General features: G+C 45.3%; 2 protein-coding genes and 1 long non-coding RNA gene across 4 annotated transcripts in view; 2 read left to right on the plus strand and 1 right to left on the minus strand.

Moving 5' to 3' along the window:
- The window catches only part of vasnb (vasorin b), a 438,263-nt gene that overhangs the window by 253,088 nt on the left and 157,675 nt on the right, over positions 1–27,500 (plus strand). The gene's annotated exons all lie outside the window — the stretch shown is intronic.
- glis2b (GLIS family zinc finger 2b) overlaps positions 1–27,500 on the plus strand; it is a 70,520-nt gene that overhangs the window by 29,930 nt on the left and 13,090 nt on the right. The window lies entirely within an intron of this gene.
- On the minus strand, positions 23,762–25,347 carry LOC149978979 (uncharacterized). Of its 2 annotated transcripts, XR_016485488.1 has the most exons (4): positions 25,220–25,347; positions 24,815–25,188; positions 24,617–24,749; positions 23,762–24,585 (listed from the first exon to the last, which is right to left on the minus strand). It is a non-coding gene; the product is annotated as an uncharacterized LOC149978979 (long non-coding RNA). The 2 variants fall into 2 exon arrangements; XR_016485487.1 differs by having other exon boundaries at positions 24,617–25,188.

Here is a 27,500-nt window from a genome sequence, read left to right on the forward strand (position 1 = left end):
TATGGAAGTGGAAAGGAATCGTTTTCCTTTTAGGTGGTTGTAGAATACAACCCTCTCTTCCTCTCTCCCTGGTGGTCTCTCCTGCTGTTATTCTGCTTAGTGTGGTGCTCTGTGTGTAGTAGGGACTGGCTTGTTGTGAAATAGCCCACATTATTGTCAGATTACTCAGGTCTTTTCAAAGCCTCCACTACTGTTGTACTATGTGCCTAAGGTAATTAGGGCCAATCTTGCAACCTTACAGTTAACTACTCCAACGCAATAACGACCTGCCTCTCTCTCGTTGCACTCTACAAGGAGCAAACTCTCTCCAGAAGTTCAGTGAGGATCTCTGAATGATCCAATGTTGACCTAAATGACTAATGATGATAAATACAATCCACCTGTGTGTAATCAAGTCTCCGTATAAATGCACCTGCACTGTGATAGTCTCAGAGGTCCGTTAAAAGCGCAGAGAGCATCATGAAGAACAAGGAACACACCAGGCAGGTCCGAGATACTGTTGTGAAGAAGTTTAAAGCCAGATTTGGATACAAAAAGATTTCCCAAGATTTAAACATCCCAAGGAGCACTGTGCAAGCGATAATATTGAAATGGAAGGAGTATCAGACCACTGCAAATCTACCAAGATCTGGCCGTCCCTCTACACTTTCAGCTCATACAAGGAGAAGACTGATCAAAGATGCAGCCAAGAGGCCCATGATCACTCTGGATGAACTGCAGAGATCTACAACTGAGGAGGGAGACTCTGTCCATAGGACAACAATCAGTCGTATATTGCACAAATCTGGCCTTTATGGTAGAGTGGCAAGAAGAAAGCCATTTCTTAAAGATATCCATAAAAGGTGTTGTTTAATGTTTGCCACAAGCCACCTGGGAGACACACCAAACATGTGGAAGAAGGTGCTCTGGTCAGATTAAACCAAAATTGAACTTTTTGGCAACAATGCAAAACGTTATGTTTGGCGTAAAAGCAACACAGCTGAACACACCATCCCCACTGTCAAACATGGTGGTGGCAGCATCATGGTTTGGGCCTGCTTTTCTTCAGCAGGGACAGGGAAGATGGTTAAAATTGATGGGAAGATGGATGGAGCCAAATACAGGACCATTCTGGAAGAAAACCTGATGGAGTCTGCAAAAGACCTGAGACTGGGACGGAGATTTGTCTTCCAACAAGACAATGATCCAAAACATAAAGCAAAATCTACAATGGAATGGTTCAAAAATAAACATATCCAGGTGTTAGAATGGCCAAGTCAAAGTCCAGACCTGAATCCAATCGAGAATCTGTGGAAAGAACTGAAAACTGCTGTTCACAAATGCTCTCCATCCAACCTCACTGAGCTCGAGCTGTTTTGCAAGGAGGAATGGGAAAAAATGTCAGTCTCTCGATGTGCAAAACTGATAGAGACATACCCCAAGCGACTTACAGCTGTAATCGCAGCAAAAGGTGGCACTACAAAGTATTAACTTAAGGGGGCTGAATAATTTTGCACGCCCAATTTTTCAGTTTTTATTTTGTTAAAAAAGTTTGAAATATCCAATAAATGTCATTCCACTTCATGATTGTGTCCCACTTGTTGTTGATTCTTCACAAAAAAATACAGTTTTATATATTTATGTTTGAAGCCTGAAATGTGGCAAAAGGTCGCAAAGTTCAAGGGGGCCGAATACTTTCGCAAGGCACTGTACATATGGTTGATGATATTACTAGATATTATCTAGCGTGTCCTGCGTTGCATATAATCTGACTGAGCATACAAGCATACAAGTATCTAAGTATCTGACTGAGAGGTGGTAGGCAGAAGCAGGTGCGTAAACATGAATTCAAACAGCACTCTCGTGCGTTTTGCCAGCAGCTCCTCGTTGTGCGTCAAGCATTGCGCTGTTTATGACTTCAAGCCTATCAACTCCCGAGATGAGGCTGGTGTGACCAAAGTGAAATGGCTGGCTAGTTAGAGCGCGCTACTCGCTCTGAGCCTTGGGGTGGTTGTTTCCCTTGCTCTGCATGGGTAACGCTGCTTCGATGTGGTGGCTGTTGTCGTTGTGTTGCTGGTTCGAGCCCAGGGAGGAGCGAGGAGAGGGACGGAAGCTATACTGTTACACTGGCAATACTAAAGTGACTATAAGAACATCCAATAGTCAACGGTTAATTAAATACAAATGGTATAGAGAGAAATAGTCCTACAATGACTACAACCTAAAACTTCTTACCTGGGAATATTGAAGACTCATGTTAAAAGGAACCACCAGCTTTCATATGTTCTCATGTTCTGAGCAAGGAACGTTAACGTTAGCTTTCTTACATAGCACATATTGCACTTTTACTTTCTTCTCCAACACTTTGTTTTTGCATTATTTAAACCAAATTGAACATGTTTCATTATTTATTTGAGGCTAAATTGATTTTATTGATGTATTATATTAAGTTAAAATAAGTGTTAATTCAGTTTTGTTGGAATTGTCATTATTACAAATACATTTAAAATTAAAATAAAAACCGTCCGATTAATCGGTATCGGCTTTTTTGGTCCTCCAATAATCGGTATCGGCGTTGAAAAATCATAATCGGTCGACCTCTAGCTTAAATCGCTAGCTAGCGTTAGTGAAGGTAAGCATCTGCATAGCAGTGACTCGCCTACCCAGGGGGCTGACTGTTTACATATGAGTGCATGTATTAGGATATTTGACAAACCACCATGGTTTGGGTAGTGATACTGTGGGTGGACAGGTTGATTAAGCTTTTTGTATTAAAACATGGATTTCTTAAGGTAGGTAAGATAATACATGATATTTCAAATAGACGTGGGTACAAATACTTGTTGAACTTTTGCATACTTTATCTGTGCTTGGTTGAGCATGCCTGTTGCAATGGAAAAGTCCCAAAACTGCAAACCCCGCCCATCTGGCACTCCAGGCAGGCTAAAGCAAACACTAGAAACCAGATCTGATCACAGGTCCAGTCTTGGTGAAAGGGAGAAAGTATTCATTTTGAGACACACACACACGACAGATCTCAGTTAATAAAAGTGTCTGCTGCTGCCTGGGAGAAGAAGTTTCCTCGCCCGAAGCCAGAACTGAAGACCACAGTCCTGGCTGCTACCCCTACCCTCTCCCCACCTTTTCTCTCTCTCTGTCTCTCTCCTTTTTGTCAATAATACCTATGTCTACCATTTCTATATACAGTATTTACCCCTTACCACCTCCCTCCTGCCCCTGAGTCAAGTCAGGTCAGGCAGTGTGTTGTAACCCAGGCCTTGGCAGACTCAGTCAGAGTGTGAAAACACTGCCAATCCACTGTTCTCAGACTAGCTCTCTGTTTGGGTCTAACAGTGATACTGGGCCTGAAAGAGACATGTTGCCCCCCCATTCCAAGTTAGTGCTGGCCTTTGACAACTAAATCCACTACACGGGCCCTCCTACTCTCTCTCACGCTCTACTGTCATCTCTCACTCCCTCTCTCTCCTTCTTCTACCTCCCTTCCTCCCTCCTACCACCTTCCCTCTCTCCTCCGTCTGAGAGTTCTGGCTGGGGGCCATCCGTAGCTCAGTAAGAGGGTTCCTGTTGCAGTAAGTCCCCTCTGTTTCTCTTTCTCCCTCTCTCTCTCTCTCTCTCTCTCTCTCTCTCTCTCAATCTCACACACACACACACGTTTGTTTTGCTGTCCATGTCGGGACCAAACAACTGATTCCCATTCAAAATCCTATTTTCCCTAACCCCTAACCTAAACCCAACCTTAAAGGCAGCACTTAATCCCTTGGTGTGATTTATCATTATTTACTACATTAATGATGTATTATTTACCATTCAGCCATCAGATTTGCCACCAATGCTCCTTATAGGACACATCACAGCACTCTACACTACTCTGTAAACTGGTCATCTCTGTATACCCACTGGTTGATGCTTATTTATAAAACCCTCATAGGCCTCACAACCCCTATCTGAGATACCTACTGCAGCCCTCATCCTCCACATACAACACCAGTTCTGCCAGTCACATTCTGTTAAAGATCCCCAAAGCACACACATCCCTGGGCCGCTCCTCTTTTCAGTTCGCTGCAGCTGGCGACTGGAACGAGCTGCAAGCAACACTCAAACGGGCCAGTTTTGTCTCAATCATGGACACTCTTACTGACAGTTGAGGCTGCTTCGCGTGATGTATTGTTGTCTTTATCTTCTTGGCCTTTGTGCTGTTGTTAGGCATGTTTGTACCATGTTTGTGCTGCTACCATGTTGTGTTGCTACCGTCTTGTTGTCATGTTGTGTTGCTACCATGCTATGTTGTCATGTGTTGCTGCAATGTTGTGTTGTCTTAGAAAATAAAATATATTTATCTATTAATTTATTGGTCCAGTTGGCATGCTTTATTATTATAATTAGTCTCTACTCACATTGTTGTCTTCCTGTCATTGTCTTCCTGTCATTGAATCGTAGCAGGTGACCTCTCTGAGCTCTCAGCCTCCATTGATCCCTCAGAAAAATAACCAACCCAATGTTCAATGCGCTGAATGATCGGCAGACGAACGCTAGATCCACATTCAGTGCGATGTGTTCGAACCTTAACCCTAACTCCTAACCTTAACTCTAACTCCTAACCTTAACCCTAACTCCTAACCTTAACTCTAACTCCTAACCTTAACTCTAACTCCTAACCTTAACTCTAACTCCTAACCTTAACTCTAACTCCTAACCTTAACTCTAACTCCTAACCTTAACTCTAACTCCTAACCTTAACCCTAACTCCTAACCTTAACTCTAAGTCCTAACCTTAACTCTAACTCCTAACCTTAACCCTAACTCCTAACCTTAACTCTAAGTCCTAACCTTAACTCTAACTCCTAACCTTAACTCTAACTCCTAACCTTAACTCTAACTCCTAACCTTAACTCTAACTCCTAACCTTAACTCTAACTCCTAACCTTAACTCTAACTCCTAACCTTAACTCTAACTCCTAACCTTAAGCCTAAAATGGCCTTTTCCCTTGTGGGGACCAGCAAAATGTCCCCACTTGTCCAAATCTTCCCTGTTTTACTATCCTTGTGAGGACTTATGTTTACCATAAGGATAGTAAAAACAAAAACACTAACTCTCTCCCTCCCTCTCTCTGTTTTCAGTCCCCCCCGGTATGTATTGATAGAGAGAGGAAGGGAAGTGTGAGGTATGTATTGATAGAGAGAGGAAGGGAAGTGTGAGGTAGGTATTGGTAGAAAGAGGAGGTGTGTGGTATGTATTGATAGAAGAGGAAGTGTGAGGTATGTATTGATAGAGAGAGGAAGGGAAGTGTGAGGCATGTAATTGGCAGAAAGAGGAAGAAAAGTGTGAGGTAGGTATTGGTAGAAAGAGGAAGGGAAGTGTGAGATATGTATTGATAGAAAGAGGAGGTGTGAGGTATGTATTGATAGAAAGAGGAAGTGTGAGGTATGTATTGATAGAAAGAGGAAGTGTGAGCTATGTATTAATAGAAAGAGGAAGTGTGATGTATGTATTGATAGAAAGAGGAAGTGTGAGGTATATATTGATAGAAAGAGGTGTGAGGTATGTATTGATAGAAAGAGGAAGTGTGAGGTATGTATTGATAGAAAGAGGAAGGGAAGTGTGAGGTATGTATTGGCAGAAAGAGGAAGGAAAGTGTTAGGTATGTATTGGCAGAAAGAGGAAGGGAAGTGTGAGGTATGTATTGATAGAACGAGGAAGTGTGATGTATGTATTGATAGAAAGAGGAAGTGTGATGTATGTATTGATAGAAAGAGGAAGTGTGAGGTATGTATTGATATAAAGAGGAGGTGTGAGGTATGTATTGATAGAAAGAGGAAGTGTGAGGTATGTATTGATAGAAAGAGGAAGTGTGAGGTATGTATTGATAGAAAGAGGAGGTGTGAGGTATGTATTGATAGAAAGAGGAAGTGTGAGGTATGTATTGATAGAAAGAGGAGGTGTGAGGCATGTATTGATAGAAAGAGGAAGTGTGAGGTATGTATTGATATAAAGAGGAGGTGTGAGGTATGTATTGATAGAAAGAGGAAGTGTGAGGTATGTATTGACAGAAAGAGGAAGGGAAGTGTGAGGTATGTATTGATAGAACGAGGAAGTGTGATGTATGTATTGATAGAAAGAGGAAGTGTGATGTATGTATTGATAGAAAGAGGAAGTGTGAGGTATGTATTGATATAAAGAGGAGGTGTGAGGTATGTATTGATAGAAAGAGGAAGTGTGAGGTATGTATTGATAGAAAGAGGAAGTGTGAGGTATGTATTGATAGAAAGAGGAGGTGTGAGGTATGTATTGATAGAAAGAGGAAGTGTGAGGTATGTATTGATAGAAAGAGGAGGTGTGAGGCATGTATTGATAGAAAGAGGAAGTGTGAGGTATGTATTGATAGAAAGAGGAAGAAAAGTGTGAGGTATGTATTGATAGAAAGAGGAAGTGTGAGGAATGTATTGATAGAAAGAGGAAGTGTGATGTATGTATTGATAGAAAGAGGAAGTGTGAGGTATGTATTGATAGAAAGAGGAAGTGTGATGTATGTATTGATAGAAAGAGGAAGTGTGAGATATGTATTGATAGAAAGAGGAAGTGTGAGGTATGTATTGATATAAAGAGGAAGGGAAGTGTGAGGCATGTATGAAGTGTTAGGTATATATTGATAGAAAGAGGAAGAGGTATGTAAAAAAGTGTGAGGTATGTATTGACAGAAAGAGGAAGGGGAGTGTGAGGTATATATGAAGTGTGAGGTATGTATTGATAGAAAGAGGAAGATGTATGTAAAAAAGTGTGAGGTATGTATTGGCAGAAAGAGGAAGGGAAGTGTGAGGTATGTATTGATAGAGAGAGGAAGGGAAGTGTGAGGCATGTAATTGGTAGAAAGAGGAAGGGAAGTGTGAGGTATGTATTGATAGTAAGAGGAAGGGAAGTGTGAGGTATGTATTGATAGAAAGAGGAGGTGTGAGGTATGTATTGATAGAAAGAGGAAGTGTGAGGTATGTATTGATAGAAAGAGGAAGTGTGATGTATGTATTGATAGAAAGAGGAGGGGAAGTGTGAGGTATGTATTGATATAAAGTGGAGGTGTGAGGTATGTATTGATAGAAAGAGGAAGTGTGATGTATGTATTGATAGAAAGAGGAAGTGTGATGTATGTATTGATAGAAAGAGGAGGGGAAGTGTGAGGTATGTATTGATAGAAAGAGGAAGTGTGAGGTATGTATTGATAGAAAGATGAAGTGTGATGTATGTATTGATAGAAAGAGGAAGTGTGAGGTATATATTGATAGAAAGAGGTGTGAGGTATGTATTGTTTGAAAGGAAGTGTGAGGTATGTATTGATGGAAAGAGGAAGTGTGAGGAATGTATTGATAGAAAGAGGAAGTGTGATGTATGTATTGATAGAAAGAGGAAGTGTGAGGTATGTATTGATAGAAAGATGAAGTGTGAGGTATGTATTGATATAAAGAGGAAGGGAAGTGTGAGGCATGTATGAAGTGTTAGGTATATATTGATAGAAAGAAGAAGTATGAGGTATGTATTGACAGAAAGAGGAAGGGGAGTGTGAGGTATATATGAAGTGTGAGGTATGTATTGATAGAAAGAGGAAGAGGTATGTAAAAAAGTGTGAGGTATGTATTGGCAGAAAGAGGAAGAGAAGTGTGAGGTATGTATTGATAGAGAGAGGAAGGGAAGTGTGAGGCATGTAATTGGCAGAAAGAGGAAGAAAAGTGTGAGGTAGGTATTGATAGTAAGAGGAAGGGAAGTGTGAGGTATGTATTGATAGAAAGAGGAGGTGTGAGGTATGTATTGATAGAAAGAGGAAGTGTGAGGTATGTATTGATAGAAAGAGGAGGGGAAGTGTGAGGTATGTATTCATAGTAAGAGGAAGGGAAGTGTGAGGTATGTATTGATAGAAAGAGGAGGTGTGAGGTATGTATTGATAGTAAGAGGAAGGGAAGTGTGAGGTATGTATTGATAGAAAGAGGAGGTGTGAGGTAGGTATTGGTAGAAAGAGGAAGGGAAGTGTGAGGTATGTATTGATAGTAAGAGGAAGGGAAGTGTGAGGTATGTATTGATAGAAAGAGGAGGTGTGAGGTATGTATTGATAGAAAGAGGAAGTGTGAGGTATGTATTGATAGAAAGAGGAGGGGAAGTGTGAGGTATGTATTGATAGAAAGAGGAGGTGTGAGGTATGTATTGATAGAAAGAGGAAGTGTGATGTATGTATTGATAGAAAGAGGAAGTGTGATGTATGTATTGATAGAAAGAGGAGGGGAAGTGTGAGGTATGTATTGATAGCAAGAGGAAGTGTGATGTATATATTGATAGAAAGAGGACATGAAGTGTGAGGTATGTATTGATAGAAAGAGGAGTTGTGAGGTATGTATTGATAGAAAGAGGAAGTGTGAGGTATGTATTGATAGAAAGATGAAGTGTGATGTATGTATTGATAGAAAGAGGAAGTGTGAGGTTTATATTGATAGAAAGAGGTGTGAGGTATGTATTGATTGAAAGGAAGTGTGAGGTATGTATTGATGGAAAGAGGAAGTGTGAGGAATGTATTGATAGAAAGAGGAAGTGTGATGTATGTATTGATAGAAAGAGGAAGTGTGAGGTATGTATTGATATAAAGAGGAAGGGAAGTGTGAGGTATGTATTGATAGAAAGAGGAAGTGTGAGGTATGTATTGATATAAAGAGGAAGGGAAGTGTGAGGTATGTATGAAGTGTTAGGTATATATTGATAGAAAGAAGAAGTATGAGGTATGTATTGACAGAAAGAGGAAGGGAAGTGTGAGGTATGTATGAAGTATGAGGTATGTATTGACAGAAAAAGGAAGGGAAGTGTGAGGTATGTATGAAGTGTGATGTATGTATTGTCAGAAAGAGGAAGTGTAAAGTATGTATTGATAGAAAGAGGAAGTGTGAGGTATGTATTGACAGAAAAAGGAAGAGAAGTGTGAGGTATGTATGAAGTGTGATGTATGTATTGGCAGAAAGAGGAGGTGTGAGGTATGTATTGATAGAAAGAGGAAGTGTGAGGTATGTATTGACACAAAAAGGAAGATAAGTGTGAGGTATGTATGAAGTGTGATGTATGTATTGGCAGAAAGAGGAAGTGTGAGGTATTTATTGACAGAAAGAAGAAAACAGAGAGTGGAGGAGTCTGGTCAGAAAGGACAAGGTTCACTTACAGAATTATGACATAAAGGAGAGAGAATTATGAAAAAGAGAGAGAGAGAGAGAGAAAGAAAGAATGGAAAAATAGAAATAGCAAACTATCCAGGGAAGGAGGAAGGGGGAGGGTGTTGAGAAAAATAAAAGACAGGAGGAGAGAGGGCAGAGAAAATTAGAGAAAACAATTGTGAGAAAGGGAAAGGAAAGTCAGAAAGAGGGGGAGAGAGAGACTGAGAGGGGAAAGAGAGAGAAAGAGAGAGAGGCCCAGTGAAGGCTGAGGGGAAACTGAGGTTTCCTATCTGAGGAGGTGGCTGGCTGAGAAGAAAAACATCTCTCAACTCAGTGTGTGTGTGCGTGTCATTGTTGAGTGATGGGACAGGGGAGGAGGGGTATGTTGAGGTTGTGGTTTGGGTGTGTATGTGTCAGGGAGGAGGGGTATGTTGAGGTTATGGTTTGGGTGTGTATGTGTCAGGGAGGAGGGGTATGTTGAGGTTGTGGTTTGGGTGTGTATGTGTCAGGGAGGAGGGGTATGTTGTGGTTTGGGTGTGTATGTGTCAGGGAGGAGGGGTATGTTGAGGTTGTGGTTTGGGTGTGTATGTGTCAGGGAGGAGGGGTATGTTGAGGTTGTGGTTTGGGTGTGTATGTGTCAGGGAGGAGGGGACAGTCAGAACTCCTGCCCTGAAAGAAGGATGGAGAAGGGGGGGAGAGAAGATGAGAGGAAGCAAGGGGGGGAGAGAAGGTGAGAGGAAGTGAGAGGGAGAGAGAAGGTGAGAGGAAGCGAGAAGGTGAGAGGAAGCGAGGGGGGAGAGAAGGTGAGAGGAAGTGAGAGGGAGAGAGAAGGTGAGAGGAAGCGAGGGGGGGAGAGAAGGTGAGAGGAAGCGATGGGGGGAGAGAAGGTGAGAGGAAGCGAGAGGGAGAGAGAAGGTGAGAGGAAGCGAGGGGGGGAGAGAAGGTGAGAGGAAGCGAGGGGGGGAGAGAAGGTGAGAGGAAGTGAGAGGGAGAGAGAAGGTGAGAGGAAGCGAGGGGGGGAGAGAAGGTGAGAGGAAGCGATGGGGGGAGAGAAGGTGAGAGGAAGCGAGAGGGAGAGAGAAGGTGAGAGGAAGCGAGGGGGGGAGAGAAGGTGAGAGGAAGCGATGGGGGGAGAGAAGGTGAGAGGAAGCGAGAGGGAGAGAGAAGTGGAAGAGTGAGACACTAAAAGAAAACGTCAGAAAGGAGAAGTCCGTCGTATGGGTTCAATGGTGGAAGGCCAATTGTAGCCTGGCTACAGATTTATTTGGTCATTCTCTGTTTAGCGTGACAATAACCATAGGAGTTGCTAAAACAGTACAGGCTAGAATTTGCTCAGGTTAGTGGCCAAGATATACCTTTTTGTATGTTTACTAAAGATATCTACTGCATCCTGTTCTAGGTGTACAGCCTGGCTAAACCAGACTCATCATAGTTGAGCACAGCCAGCAGTGACTGAGAGACCCATGAGGCGGTGCACAGCGGGCCCAGCGTCGTCTGGGTTAGGGGAGGGTGTGGACACAGCTCCACTGCAAAGTGACTTGCTTGAGGTGTGAACAACGGATGCCATTATGTGTCAAATGACCTCAGGGGCGGCAGGTAGCCTGGTGGTTAAGACAGGTAGCCTGGTGGTTAGAGGCAGGTAGCCTAGTGGTTAGAGGCAGGTAGCCTGGTAGTTAGAGGCAGGTAGCCTGGTGGTTAGAGACAGGTAGCCTGATGGTTAGAGACAGGTAGCCTGATGGTTAGAGGCAGGTAGCCTGGTGGTTAGAGGCAGGTAGCCTGGTGGTTAGAGACAGGTAGCCTGGTGGTTAGAGGCAGGTAGCCTGGTGGTTAGAGACAGGTAGTCTGGTGGTTAGAGACAGGTAGTCTAGTGGTTAGAGACAGGTAGTCTAGTGGTTAGAGGCAGGTAGCCTGGTGGTTAGAGACAGGTAGCCCGGTGGTTAGAGACAGGTAGCCTAGTGGTTAGAGACAGGTAGTCTAGTGGTTAGAGACAGGTAGTCTAGTGGTTAGAGACAGGTAGCCTAGTGGTTAGAGACAGGTAGTCTAGTGGTTAGAGACAGGTAGCCTAGTGGTTAGAGGCAGGTAGCCTGGTGGTTAGAGACAGGTAGCCCGGTGGTTAGAGGCAGGTAGCCTGGTGGTTAGAGGCAGGTAGCCTGGTGGTTAGAGACAGGTAGCCTAGTGGTTAGAGACAGGTAGCCCGGTGGTTAGAGACAGGTAGCCTAGTGGTTAGAGACAGGTGGCCTAGTGGTTAGAGACAGGTAGCCTGGTGGTTAGAGACAGGTAGCCCGGTGGTTAGAGACAGGTAGCCTGGTGGTTAGAGACAGGTGGCCTAGTGGTTAGAGACAGGTAGCCTGGTGGTTAGAGACAGGTAGCCCGGTGGTTAGAGACAGGTAGCCCGGTGGTTAGAGACAGGTAGCCTGGTGGTTAGAGACAGGTAGTCTGGTGGTTAGAGGCAGGTAGCCTGGTGGTTAGAGACAGGTAGCCTGGTGGTTAGAGACAGGTAGCCTAGTGGTTAGAGACAGGTAGCCTGGTGGTTAGAGACAGGTAGCCTGGTGGTTAGAGGCAGGTAGCCTGGTGGTTAGAGACAGGTATTCTGGTGGTTAGTGACAGGTAGCCTGGTGGTTAGAGACAGGTAGCCTGGTAGTTAGAGACAGGTAGCCTGGTTGTTAGAGACAGGTAGCCTAGTGGTTAGAGACAGGTAGCCTGGTGGTTAGAGACAGGTAGCCTGGTAGTTAGAGACAGGTAGCCTGGTTGTTAGAGACAGGTAGCCTGGTGGTTAGAGACAGGTAGCCTAGTGGTTAGAGACAGGTAGCCTAGTGGTTAGAGACAGGTAGCTCGGTGGTTAGAGACAGGTAGCCTGGTGGTTAGAGACAGGTAGCCTTTTGGTTATAAACAGGTAGCCTGGTGGTTAGAGACAGGTAGCCTGGTGGTTAGAGACAGGTAGCCTGGTGGTTAGAGACAGGTAGCCTGGTGGTTAGAGACAGGTAGCCTGGTGGTTAGAGCATTGGGCCAGTAACAGAAAGGTTGCAAGAATCCCCAAGCTGATAAAAATCTGTCATGCTGCCCCTGAACAAGGCTGTCATGCTGCCCCTGAACAAGGCTGTCATGCTGCCTCTGAACAAGGCTGTCATGCTGCCCCTGAACAAGGCTGTCATGCTGCCCCTGAACAAGGCTGTCATGCTGCCCCTGAACAAGGCTGTCATGCTGCCCCTGAACAAGGCTGTCATGCTGCCCCTGAACAAGGCTGTCATGCTGCCCCTGAACAAGGCTGTCATGCTGCCCCTGAACAAGGCTGTCATGCTGCCTCTGAACAAGGCTGTCATGCTGCCCCTGAACAAAGCTGTTCCTAGGCTGTCATTGTAAATAAGAATTTGTTCTTACCTGACTTGCCTAGTTAAATAAAGGTTAAATAAAAAAGTTTCACTCAGTGCCATTGCTAACACTAAAACCTCATGGAAACTGCAAAGAGACTGCTCCCAGATGAGGACACTTATATTATATTATAGACCTCCACTTTATGGCTGACCCATAAATGTTATCATAACTAATGCAAGAGGGTTGAACTAGAGAGTAATCCCTTCCAGATAACATAAGATAATGGTGGTTGGGGCTGAGGGAAGAAGTCAACAGTTCAGCTGCTTCTGTGAATGTGTGTGAGAACCAGGACTAGGACACAGGAGGACCTCCCTCTAAGGCCTTGGATTGTGGGATAGGATCACAGCCAGTGTGTGTGGAAGCACTGAGAGAGGTCCCTCTTGCGGGCCACAGCAGGAGGGGAATCAGTTAAAATCAGGCTCAGAGACGGGGTTATGATCTCACACACACACACACACACACACACACACACACACACACACACACACACACACACACACACACACACACACACACACACACACACACACACACACACACACACACACACACACACACACACACACACACACACACACACACACACACACACACACACACACACACACATAATTTTGGTCTTGTTATACCATAGATTCATTTCTCTCAGAACCTACTCCAGTATCCACAGTGTCTTGGTACACTGAAATATAACACTAAGTGTATATCTAATCTGATATAATAGGGTAAAGATCAGTAGGTCAGAGCAGGGTCAGAGGTCATCTCTGATCCAGCCTGGAACAGTAGAGGTGTTGAAACACCCCATCCCACTACATCCTCCTGACCCTTCACCTAATCTAGCTCCCACCCACCACCCACCTCACCCTCACCCCTCCCGCATGCACCTTTCACCTCTCCCCCCATGTCACCTTCCACCTCTCCCCCATGCATCTATCACCTCTCCCCCCATATCACCTTCCACCTCTCCCCCATGTCACCTTCCACCTCTCCCCCATGTCACCTTCCACCTCTCCCCCATGTGACCTTCCACCTCTCCCCCCATGTCACTTTCCACCTCTGACCCATGCCACCTTCCACCTCTCCCCCATGTCACCTTCTACCTCCCCCCATGTGATCTTCCACCTCTCCCCCATGTCACCTTCTACCTCCCCCCATGTCATCTTCCACCTCCCCCCATGTTACCCTCCACCTCTCCCCTATGTCATCTTCTACCTCTCCTCCATGTGACCTTCCACCTCTCCCCCATAGATCACCTTCCACCTCTCCCCCATGTTATCTTCCACCTCTCCCCCATGTGACCTTCCACCTCTCCCCCATATGTCACCTTCCACCTCCCCCCATGTCACCTTCCACCACTCCCCCATGTGACCTTCCACCTCTCCCCCATGTTACCTTCCACCTCTCCCCCATGTGACCTTCCACCTCTCCCCCATATGTCACCTTCCACCTCCCCCCATGTCACCTTCCACCTCTCCCCCATGTGACCTTCCATCTCTCCCCCATGTTACCTTCCACCTCTCCCCATGTTACCTTCCACCTCTCCCCATGTCACCTTCCACCTCTCCCCTATGTCACCTTCTACCTCTCCCCTATGTCACCTTCCACTTCTCCCCCATGTTACCTTCCACCTCTCCCCATGTCACCTTCCACTTCTCCCCCATGTTACCTTCCACCTCTCCCCACCTCTCCCCCATGTCACCTTCCACCTCTCCCCTATGTCACCTTCTACCTCTCCCCTATGTTACCTTCTACCTCTCCCCTATGTCACCTTCCACCTCTCCCCCCATGTGACCTTCCACCTCTCCCCTATGACACCTTCCACCTCTCCCCCCATGTGACCTTCCACCTCTCCCCTATGTCACCTTCTACCTCTCCCCTATGTCACCTTCCACCTCTCCCCCCATGTGACCTTCCACCTCTCCCCCATGTCACCTTCTACCTCTCCCCTATGTCAACTTCCACCCCTCCCCCCATGTGATCTTCAACCTCACCCCCCATGTGACCTTCCACCTCTCCCCCATGTTACCTTCCACCTCTCCCCATGTCACCTTCCACCTCTCCCCTATGTCACCTTCTACCTGTCCCCTATGTCACCTTCCACTTCTCCCCCATGTCACCTTCCACCTCTCCCCTATGTCACCTTCTACCTCTCCCCTATGTCACCTTCCACCTCTCCCCCCATGTGACCTTCCACCTCTCCCCCATGTCACCTTCTACCTCTCCCCTATGTCACCTTCTACCTCTCCCCCATGTCACCTTCCACCTCTCCCCCATGCACCTTCCACCTCTCCCCCCATGTCACCTTCTACCTCTCCCCTATGTCAACTTCCACCCCTCCCCCATGTGACCTTCCACCTCACCCCCCATGTGACATTCCACCTCTCCCCCATGTTACCTTCCACCTCACCCCCCATGTGACATTCCACCCCACCCCCCATGTGATTTTCCACCTCTCCCCCATGTGACCTTCCAAATCTCCCCCATGTGACCTTCCACCTCTCCCCAATGTCACCTTCCACCTCTCCCCCATGTTACCTTCCACCTCTCCCCCCATGTCAGCTTCCACATCTCCCTATGTCACCTTCCACCTCCCCCCCATGTGAGCTTCCAACTCTCCCCCATGTCACCTTCTACCTCTCCCCCATGTGACCTTCCACCTCTCCCCCCATGTGACCTTCTACCTCTCCCCCATGTGACCTTCCACCTCTCCCCCATGTTACCTCCCACCTCTCCCCCCATGTCACCCCACCTCACCCAACCATCGCTCTGACTTGCCCACCACCCAGCATATGCATTACCTCTCCCCACCCTCCACCTCACCTTTCCAAAGCGCCAAAGGGAAGTGTGTTGAGTTCGGTACTTCCTTACAGGGGAGGTAGAAAATAACCTGGAATAGGATGGGAAAGGGAGGTAAAACAGAGGAGACACAGACCTCTCATTCACTCTCCTCACCCCCCTCGCTCTCATTCAGCTGTTACAGCCTGTGTTTGCTTTGCCTTGGCAGGGGCGAGAGGGGGGGCTTCGGAGGGGCACAAAGCTGCCTTTCAAAGAGGCTAGCGACCCCACGGCTGAGTGAGGAAGTCTGCACAGGGGCCGAGCAACACCCCTTCCCCAAACTTCACAGCCTCCCGCCATCCCGCCACTGCCCCCTCCTAAATCACTGACTGGGCCGTACACACACACACACACACACACACACACACACACACACACACACACACACACACACAGAAACACACACAGGGCCAGCTAGCTCCCCCTTCCTTCTGACCTCCGCTGGTTCTAGAATCCACACTGACTCACTTCCAGCCAGGGCCCTTCTCCAAAGTCATTACTGTAAAGAGAGGGTATCCTGAGGTGAATCAACATGCAGCGGAGTCATTCATTTCCAGCACCACTGATTCACTTGTTCAACATACCCTCTAGTACTAAACGGGGACATGAGAACAGCATGGCCCGGCGGAACTCAAGAGGGGACTATTTTATAGTTGCTCTGAATGTGCCTAGTATTTCTAAAGGGACGATCACATGCTATTCATCATTCTATTCGTGAGAGATGATTGCTGTCATGTACAGTGAACTGTTACATAGGACTCTTTGAGACATTTTATAGATACAGCTTTAACAGTATCCTTAGAATGTCTCTCCATCACCCCCCTCTTTTTTCCAGGGTATTGCAACATTCCAACCCAGCCTGTATGACAGCCTGGACTGTACCACTGTTGGATTGCTCAGTTTATAGGGTGACAGCTTGCTAACTCCTATGGTTATTGTCACTGTTTGGCGTAAATAACCATAGGAGTTGGCAAGACAGCACAGACAGATCTGAGACCAGGCTAATGTTAGCAGGGTTGGGCTAGGAAAAAAAAGGGGAAGAGAAGATGATGTATAGCATCTGTCCTCAGGTCAGATCTTGTAATGGTTTACACGTGGAGCTACTGGGGTGTGTGGGATATAAGAGGGGCTTTTGTGTCCAGACCCCCACAGTGGATTCTGCCCCAGGCAGCACGGAGAACAGAGCACAGTGATAGGACCATCAGCCACAGGAAGGGATCTGATGGGGGGGTCAGGGACGTTTTCCAGTTTTAATTTCACGTGCATAAGTACAGCCTTTCTTGCCAGCTCTAAACCCAACAATGCAGTATTCAATATCAATTTAACACTACAAACAACACGAGGTAGAACAGAAACACACTGAAATAAAACATAAGAAGAACAGGAGAAAGTAAGAAGTTATATACAGGGTCAGTTCCAATACCATATTTACAATGTGCAGGGATACTGGAGTGAAACAGGTAGATATGTATAGGGCTAAAGTGACTAGGCAATCACAGGGAGGGATTTGACCGTTTAAAGGGGATGACGGGGGGCTTTCTGCTACATAAACAAACATAAACTTAAACATGTTGGCAGTGTGTGATGTGAGTTACACAACTTAGAGAGAGATCTACTCTGCTGGGAGAGGCTTGATGAAGTTATCACATGTACTCTGACTCTCAGGAGGTCAGAGAAGCAGACAGAGGGAGATCTACTCTGCTGGCCGAGGCTTGATGAAGTTACCACATGTACCCAGACTCTCAGGAGGTCAGAGAAGCAGACAGAGGGAGATCTACTCTGCTGGCTGAGGCTTGATGAAGTTACCACATGTACCCAGACTCTCAGGAGGTCAGAGAAGCAGACAGACAGAGGGAGATCTACTCTGCTGGGAGAGGCTTGATGAAGTTCCCACATGTACCCAGACTCTCAGTAGGTCAGAGAAGCAGACAGAGGGAGATCTACTCTGCTGGCTGAGGCTTGATGAAGTTACCACATGTACCCAGACTCCCAGGAGGTCAGAGAAGCAGACAGACAGAGGGAGATCTACTCTGCTGGGAGAGGCTTGATGAAGTTCCCACATGTACTCAGACTCTCAGGAGGTCAGAGAAGCAGACAGACAGAGGGAGATCTACTCTGCTGGGAGAGGCTTGATGAAGTTACCACATGTACCCAGACACTCAGGAGGTCATAGAAGCAGACAGAGGGAGATCTACTCTGCTGGCAGAGGCTTGATGAAGTTATCACATGTACCCAGACCCTCAGGAGGTCAGAGAAGCAGACAGAGGGAGATCTACTCTGCTGGCAGATGCTTGATGAAGTTACCACATGTACTCAGACTCTCAGGAGGTCAGAGAAGCAGACAGAGGGAGAAGGGAGGGAGACGGAGCCAGGGCATTTGTGGCACACTTTCCGTGAGTGTGATAAGCTCAATCAAGCACGGCTAAAGTTTAAATTATTAGTATTCAAATACTATTTGAATGCAGGTCTGGTATCCACTATCCATTCTTATCCATCTTCTACCTCATTGGTCAGGTTACAACACACTCTTATTCAAACATCATGTGATTTTGTGTGTGTTTATCAGTCTGTGGCTGGAGTGTGTATGAAGCAGGTGATTACCTTGTGGTGTTGACATATGTGGGGTTAGACAGATATAAGCTGTTGGAATCTGTCAGGACAGAGAACACACATGTACACACGTACACACACACACTTTCAAGGTGGGAGACACAGGTCACTGTAGGACATTACTCTGAATTAGATATCAAACACATGAAAATGATTAACTAAGTTCTTGCGAAGGCTATACCTATCTCCTACTACTACTCTACCTCTGGGAACATCAAGACATTATACAGGTGAGTCAGTATTAAAACAAATCCTCGGGAAGGACTCAAATGACCAAAGAACCAATCAGAGGGGTGGTAGGCGTGGTTTAGCCCCACATAAGTTATTAGGGTTATGATCTAGGGTGGGGCTAGTGTCCTTTGAAAGGATAGGTTCTAGTGCCCACCAATGTGACCTGATTGCTCTGAAAGTGAGCCAGACAGCAAGAGACAGGAGATACAACAGATTGTATATTAACTTCTCTTACTGACCTGATACCAACCCGACCATGGGCAGAATGCCATCAGTAACAATGTCATTCTGTGTATACTTTTTGGTTATATGTTGTCTGTACGTTTTATGGGTATTTCATGATTAGACATTTCCTAATGAACTTGGCAGTTGGCGTCACCTTGCGAGAGAGTATTTCATATTACCAATGCACCTTTCATCAGCAAGACATTATGATCTGTACCTCATATTACCAATGCACCTTCCTGCAGCAAGACATTATGATCTGTACCTCATATTACCAATGCACCTTTCATCAGCAAGACATTATGATCTGTACCTCATATTACCAATGCACCTTTCATCAGCAAGACATTATGATCTGTACCTCATATTACCAATGCACCTTTCTGCAGCAAGACATTATGATCTGTACCTCATATTACCAATGTACCTTTCATCAGCAAGACATTATGATCTGTACCTCATATTACCAATGCACCTTTCAGCAGCAAGACATTATGATCTGTACCTCATATTACCAATGTACCTTTCAGCAGCAAGACATTATGATCTGTACCTCATATTACCAATGCACCTTTCTGCAGCAAGACATTATGATCTGTACCTCATATTACCAATGCACCTTTCTGCAGCAAGACATTATGATCTGTACCTCATATTACCAATGTACCTTTCAGCAGCAAGACATTATGATCTGTACCTCATATTACCAATGTACCTTTCAGCAGCAAGACATTATGATCTGTACCTCATATTACCAATGTACCTTTCAGCAGCAAGGCATTATGATCTGTACCTCATATTACCAATGTACCTTTCAGCAGCAAGACATTATGATCTGTACCTCATATTACCAATGCACCTTTCTGCAGCAAGACATTATGATCTGTACCTCATATTACCAATGCACCTTTCAGCAGCAAGGCATTATGATCTGTACCTCATATTACCAATGTACCTTTCAGCAGCAAGACATTATGATCTGTACCTCATATTACCAATGTACCTTTCAGCAGCAAGACATTATGATCTGTACCTCATATTACCAATGTACCTTTCAGCAGCAAGACATTATGATCTGTACCTCATATTACCAATGTACCTTTCAGCAGCAAGACATTATGATCTGTACCTCATATTACCAATGTACCTTTCAGCAGCAAGGCATTATGATCTGTACCTCATATTACCAATGTACCTTTCAGCAGCAAGGCATTATGATCTGTACCTCATATTACCAATGCACCTTTCAGCAGCAAGACATTATGATCTGTACCTCATATTACCAATGTACCTTTCAGCAGCAAGACATTATGATCTGTACCTCATATTACCAATGCACCTTTCTGCAGCAAGACATTATGATCTGTACCTCATATTACCAATGCACCTTTCATCAGCAAGGCATTATGATCTGTACCTCATATTACCAATGTACCTTTCAGCAGCAAGACATTATGATCTGTACCTCATATTACCAATGCACCTTTCAGCAGCAAGACATTATGATCTGTACCTCATATTACCAATGTACCTTTCAGCAGCAAGACATTATGATCTGTACCTCATATTACCAATGTACCTTTCAGCAGCAAGGCATTATGATCTGTACCTCATATTACCAATGTACCTTTCAGCAGCAAGACATTATGATCTGTACCTCATATTACCAATGTACCTTTCAGCAGCAAGACATTATGATCTGTACCTCATATTACCAATGTACCTTTCAGCAGCAAGACATTATGATCTGTACCTCATATTACCAATGTACCTTTCTGCAGCAAGACATTATGATCTGTACCTCATATTACCAATGTACCTTTCAGCAGCAAGACATTATGATCTGTACCTCATATTACCAATGCACCTTTCTGCAGCAAGGCATTATGATCTGTACCTCATATTACCAATGTACCTTTCAGCAGCAAGACATTATGATCTGTACCTCATATTACCAATGCACCTTTCATCAGCAAGACATTATGATCTGTACCTCATATTACCAATGTACCTTTCATCAGCAAGACATTATGATCTGTACCTCATATTACCAATGTACCTTTCATCAGCAAGACATTATGATCTGTACCTCATATTACCAATGTACCTTTCATCAGCAAGACATTATGATCTGTACCTCCAACACATATGGTTTGTATTGCTGTGCTTTGAAAAATGTATGAAGGACTCCCCTCCACTTACATCTGACTAGGTTATGTTACAGGTCTCCACTAGGTTATGTTACAGGTCTCCACTAGGTTATGTTACAGGTCTCCACTAGGTTATGTTACAGGTCTCCACTAGGTTATGTTACAGGTCTCCACTAGGTTATGTTACAGGTCTCCACTAGGTTATGTTAGAGGTCTCCACTAGGTTATGTTACAGGTCTCCTCTAGGTTATGTTACAGGTCTCCACTAGGTTATGTTACAGGTCTCCACTAGGTTATGTTACAGGTCTCCACTAGGTTATGTTCCTGTACTCCACTAGGTTATGTTACAGGTCTCCACTAGGTTATGTTACAGGTCTCCACTAGGTTATGTTACAGGTCTCCACTAGGTTACAGATCTCCACTAGGTTATGTTACAGGTCTCCACTAGGTTATGTTACAGGTCTCCACTAGGTTATGTTACAGGTCTCCACTAGGTTATGTTACAGGTCTCCACTAGGTTATGCCTCAGGTCTCCACTAGGTTATGTTACAGGTCTCCACTAGGTTACATATCTCCACTAGGTTATGTTACAGGTCTCCACTAGGTTATGTTACAGGTCTCCACTAGGTTATGTTACAGGTCTCCACTAGGTTATGTTACAGGTCTCCACTAGGTTATGTTACAGGTCTCCACTAGGTTATGTTACAGGTCTCCACTAGGTTATGTTACAGATCTCCACTAGGTTATGTTACAGGTCTCCTCTATGTTATGTTACAGGTCTCCCCTAGGTTATGTTACAGGTCTCCACTAGGTTATGTTACAGGTCTCCACTAGGTTATGTTACAGGTCTCCACTAGGTTATGTTACAGGTCTCCACTAGGTTATGTTACAGGTCTCCACTAGGTTATGTTACAGGTCTCCACTAGGTTATGTTACAGATCTCCACTAGGTTATGTTACAGGTCTCCACTAGGTTATGTTACAGGTCTCCTCTAGGTTATGTTACAGGTCTCCACTAGGTTATGTTACAGGTCTCCACTAGGTTATGTTACAGGTCTCCACTAGGTTACAGATCTCCACTAGGTTATGTTACAGGTCTCCACTAGGTTATGTTACAGGTCTCCACTAGGTTATGTTACAGGTCTCCTCTAGGTTATGTTACAGGTCTCCACTAGGTTATGTTACAGGTCTCCACTAGGTTATGTTACAGGTCTCCACTAGGTTATGCCTCAGGTCTCCACTAGGTTATGTTACAGGTCTCCACTAGGTTACATATCTCCACTAGGTTATGTTACAGGTCTCCACTAGGTTATGTTACAGGTCTCCACTAGGTTATGTTACAGGTCTCCACTAGGTTATGTTACAGGTCTCCACTAGGTTATGTTACAGATCTCCACTAGGTTATGTTACAGGTCTCCTCTAGGTTATGTTACAGGTCTCCCCTAGGTTATGTTACAGGTCTCCTCTAGGTTATGTTACAGGTCTCCACTAGGTTATGTTACAGGTCTCCACTAGGTTATGTTACAGGTCTCCACTAGGTTATGTTACAGTGCTCCAAATATCAGTTATTTGTGTCTTTAGATTAGAACACAGGTCTTGTGGTATTCTCTGCAGAGTTTGTGTGTAGATATTAGTTGAGTGCTCTTTGTGTGTGTGTGTCCCGCTCTCTGTGTGTTTTCCCTCCTGTGTGTGTGTATGTGTGTGTGTGTGTCCCGCTCTGTTTGTGTATGCCCCGCTCTCTGTGTGTGTGTGTTTTCCCTCCTGTGTGTGTGTATGTGGGTGTGTGTGTTCCGCTCTGTGTGTGTGTGTTTTCCCTCCTGTGTGTGTGTATGTGGGTGTGTGTGTTCCACTCTGTGTGTGTGTTTTCCCTCCTGTGTGTGTGTATGTGGGTGTGTGTGTTCCGCTCTGTGTGTGTGTTTTCCCTCCTGTGTGTGTGTATGTGGGTGTGTGTGTTCCTCTCTCTGTGTGTGTGTTTTACCTCCTGTGTGTGTGTCATCCCCTGCTATCTCCTGCTGATCAGGCCTGTTATCCCCCTGGGCTGGGTTGTGGCGGTGGGGTGGCTGAACTTGGTGACCCCTCCCAGACACAGCTTCTCCTCATGTGGCCCCTGGCCAAACTCGCTCTCAAAGACCACCATTCAGTTCTGCACCGTCGCTGCGCAGCTCTGTGTTTGTGTGAGTATGTGTATGAGTGAGTGAGTGTGAGTATGTGTGGGGGTGTGTGTGTGACAGAGAGAGAGAGAGAGAAAGAGAGAGAGAGTGAGTGTGTGTTTTAGAGAGAGAGCGAGAGAGAGAGAGAGAGAGAGAGAGAAAGGAGAGGGAGAGAGAAGCCGGTGCAGGATTTGTGGAAATTACTGTGTGTTTTAGAGAGAGAGCGAGAGAGAGAGAGAGAGAGAGAAAGGAGAGGGAGAGAGAAGCCGGGGCAGGATTTGTGGAAATTACAGTAGGATAATTGCTTGTGTGTGTGTTTGTTTATGTGTTAGCTGGGGGCAGGAGTAGATCAGTGTGTGTATTAGAGCTGTGTGGCAGAAATATAGACAGTACTGTGACTGAGGGAGGAGAGAGAGAGAGAGGGACAGAGAGAGACATTGAAATTGAATTAAGAGAGACATAGAGAGAGAGAGAGTGAGAGAGAAAGAGAGAGAGAGAGAGAGAGTTGCTCTCTATGGTTGTGAGGTCTGGGGTACACTCACCAACCAATAATTCACAAAATGGGACAAACACCCAATTGAGACGCCGCATGCAGAATTCTGTCAAAATGTACTCTGTGTTTCTGTGTGTGTTTGTGTTTGTGTGTGTGTGTGTGTGTGTGTAAAGTGGAACTGAGTGGGGGCTGATGGGCTGAGAGGGGGGGGGGGGGGGGGGGGTCATGCAGTGGGGCTGCAAGGTCCATAGCGATTGGGAGGTGCTGGCCAGGGGGGGCTAGAGGGCAGTGGCCGGAGGGAGGTAGTGGGGTGGAGGGGTCAGGGTGAGCATCTGGATTGGGTTGTAGACATTCCTGTGGAAGAGTGTGTGAGCAAAGGTCACAGGAGGGAGGGGACACTGGGAGAGTGTGTATGTGTGGGGGGGAGGACAGTGTGTGTGTGGGGGGGGGGGGGGCGTGTGGGGGGAGGGGGAGGGAGGACAGTGTGGTGGGGAGGGGGAGGACAGTGTAGGGAAGGGGGAGGACAGTGTAGGGAAGGGGGAGGACAGTGTGTGTGGGGGGGAGGGGGGGGGGCTGTATTAAACAGAGGTCATCCTCTAACCTGTCCCTGTATTAAACAGAGGTCATCCTCTAACCTGTCCCTGTATTAAACAGAGGTCATCCTCTAACCTGTCCCTGTATTAAACAGAGGTCATCCTCTAACCTGTCCCTGTATTAAACAGAGGTCATCCTCTAACCTGTCCCTGTATTAAACAGAGGTCATCCTCTAACCTGTCCCTGTATTAAACAGAGGTCATCCTCGAACCTGTCCCTGTATTAAACAGAGGTCATCCTCTAACCTGTCCCTGTATTAAACAGAGGTCATCCTCTAACCTATCCCTGTATTAAACAGAGGTCATCCTCTAACCTGTCCCTGTATTAAACAGTCATCCTCTAACCTGTCCCTGTATTAAACAGAGGTCATCCTCTAACCTGTCCCTGTATTAAACAGAGGTCATCCTCTAACCTGTCCCTGTATTAAACAGAGGCCATCCTCTAACCTGTCCCTGTATTAAACAGAGGTCATCCTCTAACCTGTCCCTGTATTAAACAGAGGTCATCCTCTAACCTGTCCCTGTATTAAACAGAGGTCATCCTCTAACCTGTCCCCGTATTAAACAGAGGTCATCCTCTAACCTGTCCCTGTATTAAACAGAGGTCATCCTCTAACCTGTCCCTGTATTAAACAGAGTTCATCCTCTAACCTGTCCCTGTATTAAACAGAGGTCATCCTCTAACCTGTCCCTGTATTAAACAGAGGTCATCCTCTAACCTGTCCCTGTATTAAACAGAGGTCATCCTCTAACCTGTCCCTGTATTAAACAGTCATCCTCTAACCTGTCCCTGTATTAAACAGTCATCCTCTAACCTGTCCCTGTATTAAACAGAGGTCATCCTCTAACCTGTCCCTGTATTAAACAGAGGTCATCCTCTAACCTGTCCCTGTATTAAACAGAGGTCATCCTCTAACCTGTCCCCGTATTAAACAGAGGTCATCCTCTAACCTGTCCCTGTATTAAACAGTCATCCTCTAACCTGTCCCCGTATTAAACAGAGGTCATCCTCTAACCTGTCCCTGTATTAAACAGAGGTCATCCTCTAACCTGTCCCTGTATTAAACAGAGGTCATCCTCTAACCTGTCCCTGTATTAAACAGAGGTCATCCTCTAACCTGTCCCTGTATTAAACAGAGGTCATCCTCTAACCTGTCCCTGTATTAAACAGAGGTCATCCTCTAACCTGTCCCTGTATTAAACAGAGGTCATCCTCTAACCTATCCCTGTATTAAACAGAGGTCATCCTCTAACCTGTCCCTGTATTAAACAGAGGTCATCCTCTAACCTGTCCCTGTATTAAACAGAGGTCATCCTCTAACCTGTCCCTGTATTAAACAGAGGTCATCCTCTAACCTGTCCCTGTATTAAACAGTCATCCTCTAACCTGTCCCTGTATTAAACAGTCATCCTCTAACCTGTCCCTGTATTAAACAGAGGTCATCCTCTAACCTGTCCCTGTATTAAACAGAGGTCATCCTCTAACCTGTCCCTGTATTAAACAGAGGTCATCCTCTAACCTGTCCCTGTATTAAACAGAGGTCATCCTCTAACCTGTCCCCGTATTAAACAGTCATCCTCTAACCTGTCCCTGTATTAAACAGAGGTCATCCTCTAACCTGTCCCTGTATTAAACAGTCATCCTCTAACCTGTCCCTGTATTAAACAGAGGTCATCCTCTAACCTGTCCCTGTATTAAACAGAGGTCATCCTCTAACCTGTCCCTGTATTAAACAGAGGTCATCCTCTAACCTGTCCCCGTATTAAACAGAGGTCATCCTCTAACCTGTCCCTATATTAAACAGTCATCCTCTAACCTGTCCCTGTATTAAACAGAGGTCATCCTCTAACCTGTCCCTGTATTAAACAGAGGTCATCCTCTAACCTGTCCCTGTATTAAACAGTCATCCTCTAACCTGTCCCTGTATTAAACAGAGGTCATCCTCTAACCTGTCCCTGTATTAAACAGTCATCCTCTAACCTGTCCCTGTATTAAACAGTCATCCTCTAACCTGTCCCTGTATTAAACAGAGGTCATCCTCTAACCTGTCCCTGTATTAAACAGAGGTCATCCTCTAACCTGTCCCTGTATTAAACAGAGGTCATCCTCTAACCTGTCCCTGTATTAAACAGAGGTCATCCTCTAACCTGTCCCTGTATTAAACAGAGGTCATCCTCTAACCTGTCCCTGTATTAAACAGAGGTCATCCTCTAACCTGTCCCTGTATTAAACAGAGGTCATCCTCTAACCTGTCCCCGTATTAAACAGAGGTCATCCTCTAACCTGTCCCTGTATTAAACAGAGGTCATCCTCTAACCTGTCCCTGTATTAAACAGAGGTCATCCTCTAACCTGTCCCTGTATTAAACAGAGGTCATCCTCTAACCTATCCCTGTATTAAACAGAGGTCATCCTCTAACCTGTCCCTGTATTAAACAGTCATCCTCTAACCTGTCCCTGTATTAAACAGTCATCCTCTAACCTGTCCCTGTATTAAACAGTCATCCTCTAACCTGTCCCCGTATTAAACAGTCATCCTCTAACCTGTCCCTGTATTAAACAGTCATCCTCTAACCTGTCCCTGTATTAAACAGAGGTCATCCTCTAACCTGTCCCTGTATTAAACAGAGGTCATCCTCTAACCTGTCCCTGTATTAAACAGAGGTCATCCTCTAACCTGTCCCTGTATTAAACAGTCATCCTCTAACCTGTCCCTGTATTAAACAGAGGTCATCCTCTAACCTGTCCCTGTATTAAACAGAGGTCATCCTCTAACCTGTCCCTGTATTAAACAGAGGTCATCCTCTAACCTGTCCCTGTATTAAACAGAGGTCATCCTCTAACCTGTCCCTGTATTAAACAGAGGTCATCCTCTAACCTGTCCCTGTATTAAACAGTCATCCTCTAACCTGTCCCTGTATTAAACAGAGGTCATCCTCTAACCTGTCCCCGTATTAAACAGAGGTCATCCTCTAACCTGTCCCTGTATTAAACAGAGGTCATCCTCTAACCTGTCCCTGTATTAAACAGTCATCCTCTAACCTGTCCCTGTATTAAACAGAGGTCATCCTCTAACCTGTCCCTGTATTAAACAGAGGTCATCCTCTAACCTGTCCCTGTATTAAACAGAGGTCATCCTCTAACCTGTCCCTGTATTAAACAGAGGTCATCCTCTAACCTGTCCCTGTATTAAACAGAGGTCATCCTCTAACCTGTCCCTGTATTAAACAGAGGTCATCCTCTAACCTGTCCCTGTATTAAACAGAGGTCATCCTCTAACCTGTCCCTGTATTAAACAGAGGTCATCCTCTAACCTGTCCCTGTATTAAACAGAGCCATTACTTAACCACACCTTTACTGACTCGCTCTGTTCATTGGTCATCACATTATTACAAGTTGTTAAAAACACTGAATTACTTTGCTGTTACAGTATAAATCATTGGCATCGACCATACCAGTCATTTACCGGTAATATTATATGAAATAAGTGTATTTGATATTAAAACCCACATTCAATATTTATTTTATTTAACCTTTATTTAACTAGGCAAGTCAGTTAAGAACAAATTCTTATTTTCAATGACAGCCTAGGAACAGTGGGTTAACTGCCTTGTTCAGGGGCAGAATGACAGATTTTTACCTTGTCAGCTCGGGGGTTCAATCTTGCA

The sequence above is a fragment of the Oncorhynchus mykiss genome, chromosome 13, assembly GCF_057628025.1.
Source record: "Oncorhynchus mykiss isolate SJ-2025 chromosome 13, ASM5762802v1, whole genome shotgun sequence".
Classification (NCBI taxonomy): Eukaryota; Metazoa; Chordata; class Actinopteri; order Salmoniformes; family Salmonidae; genus Oncorhynchus; species Oncorhynchus mykiss.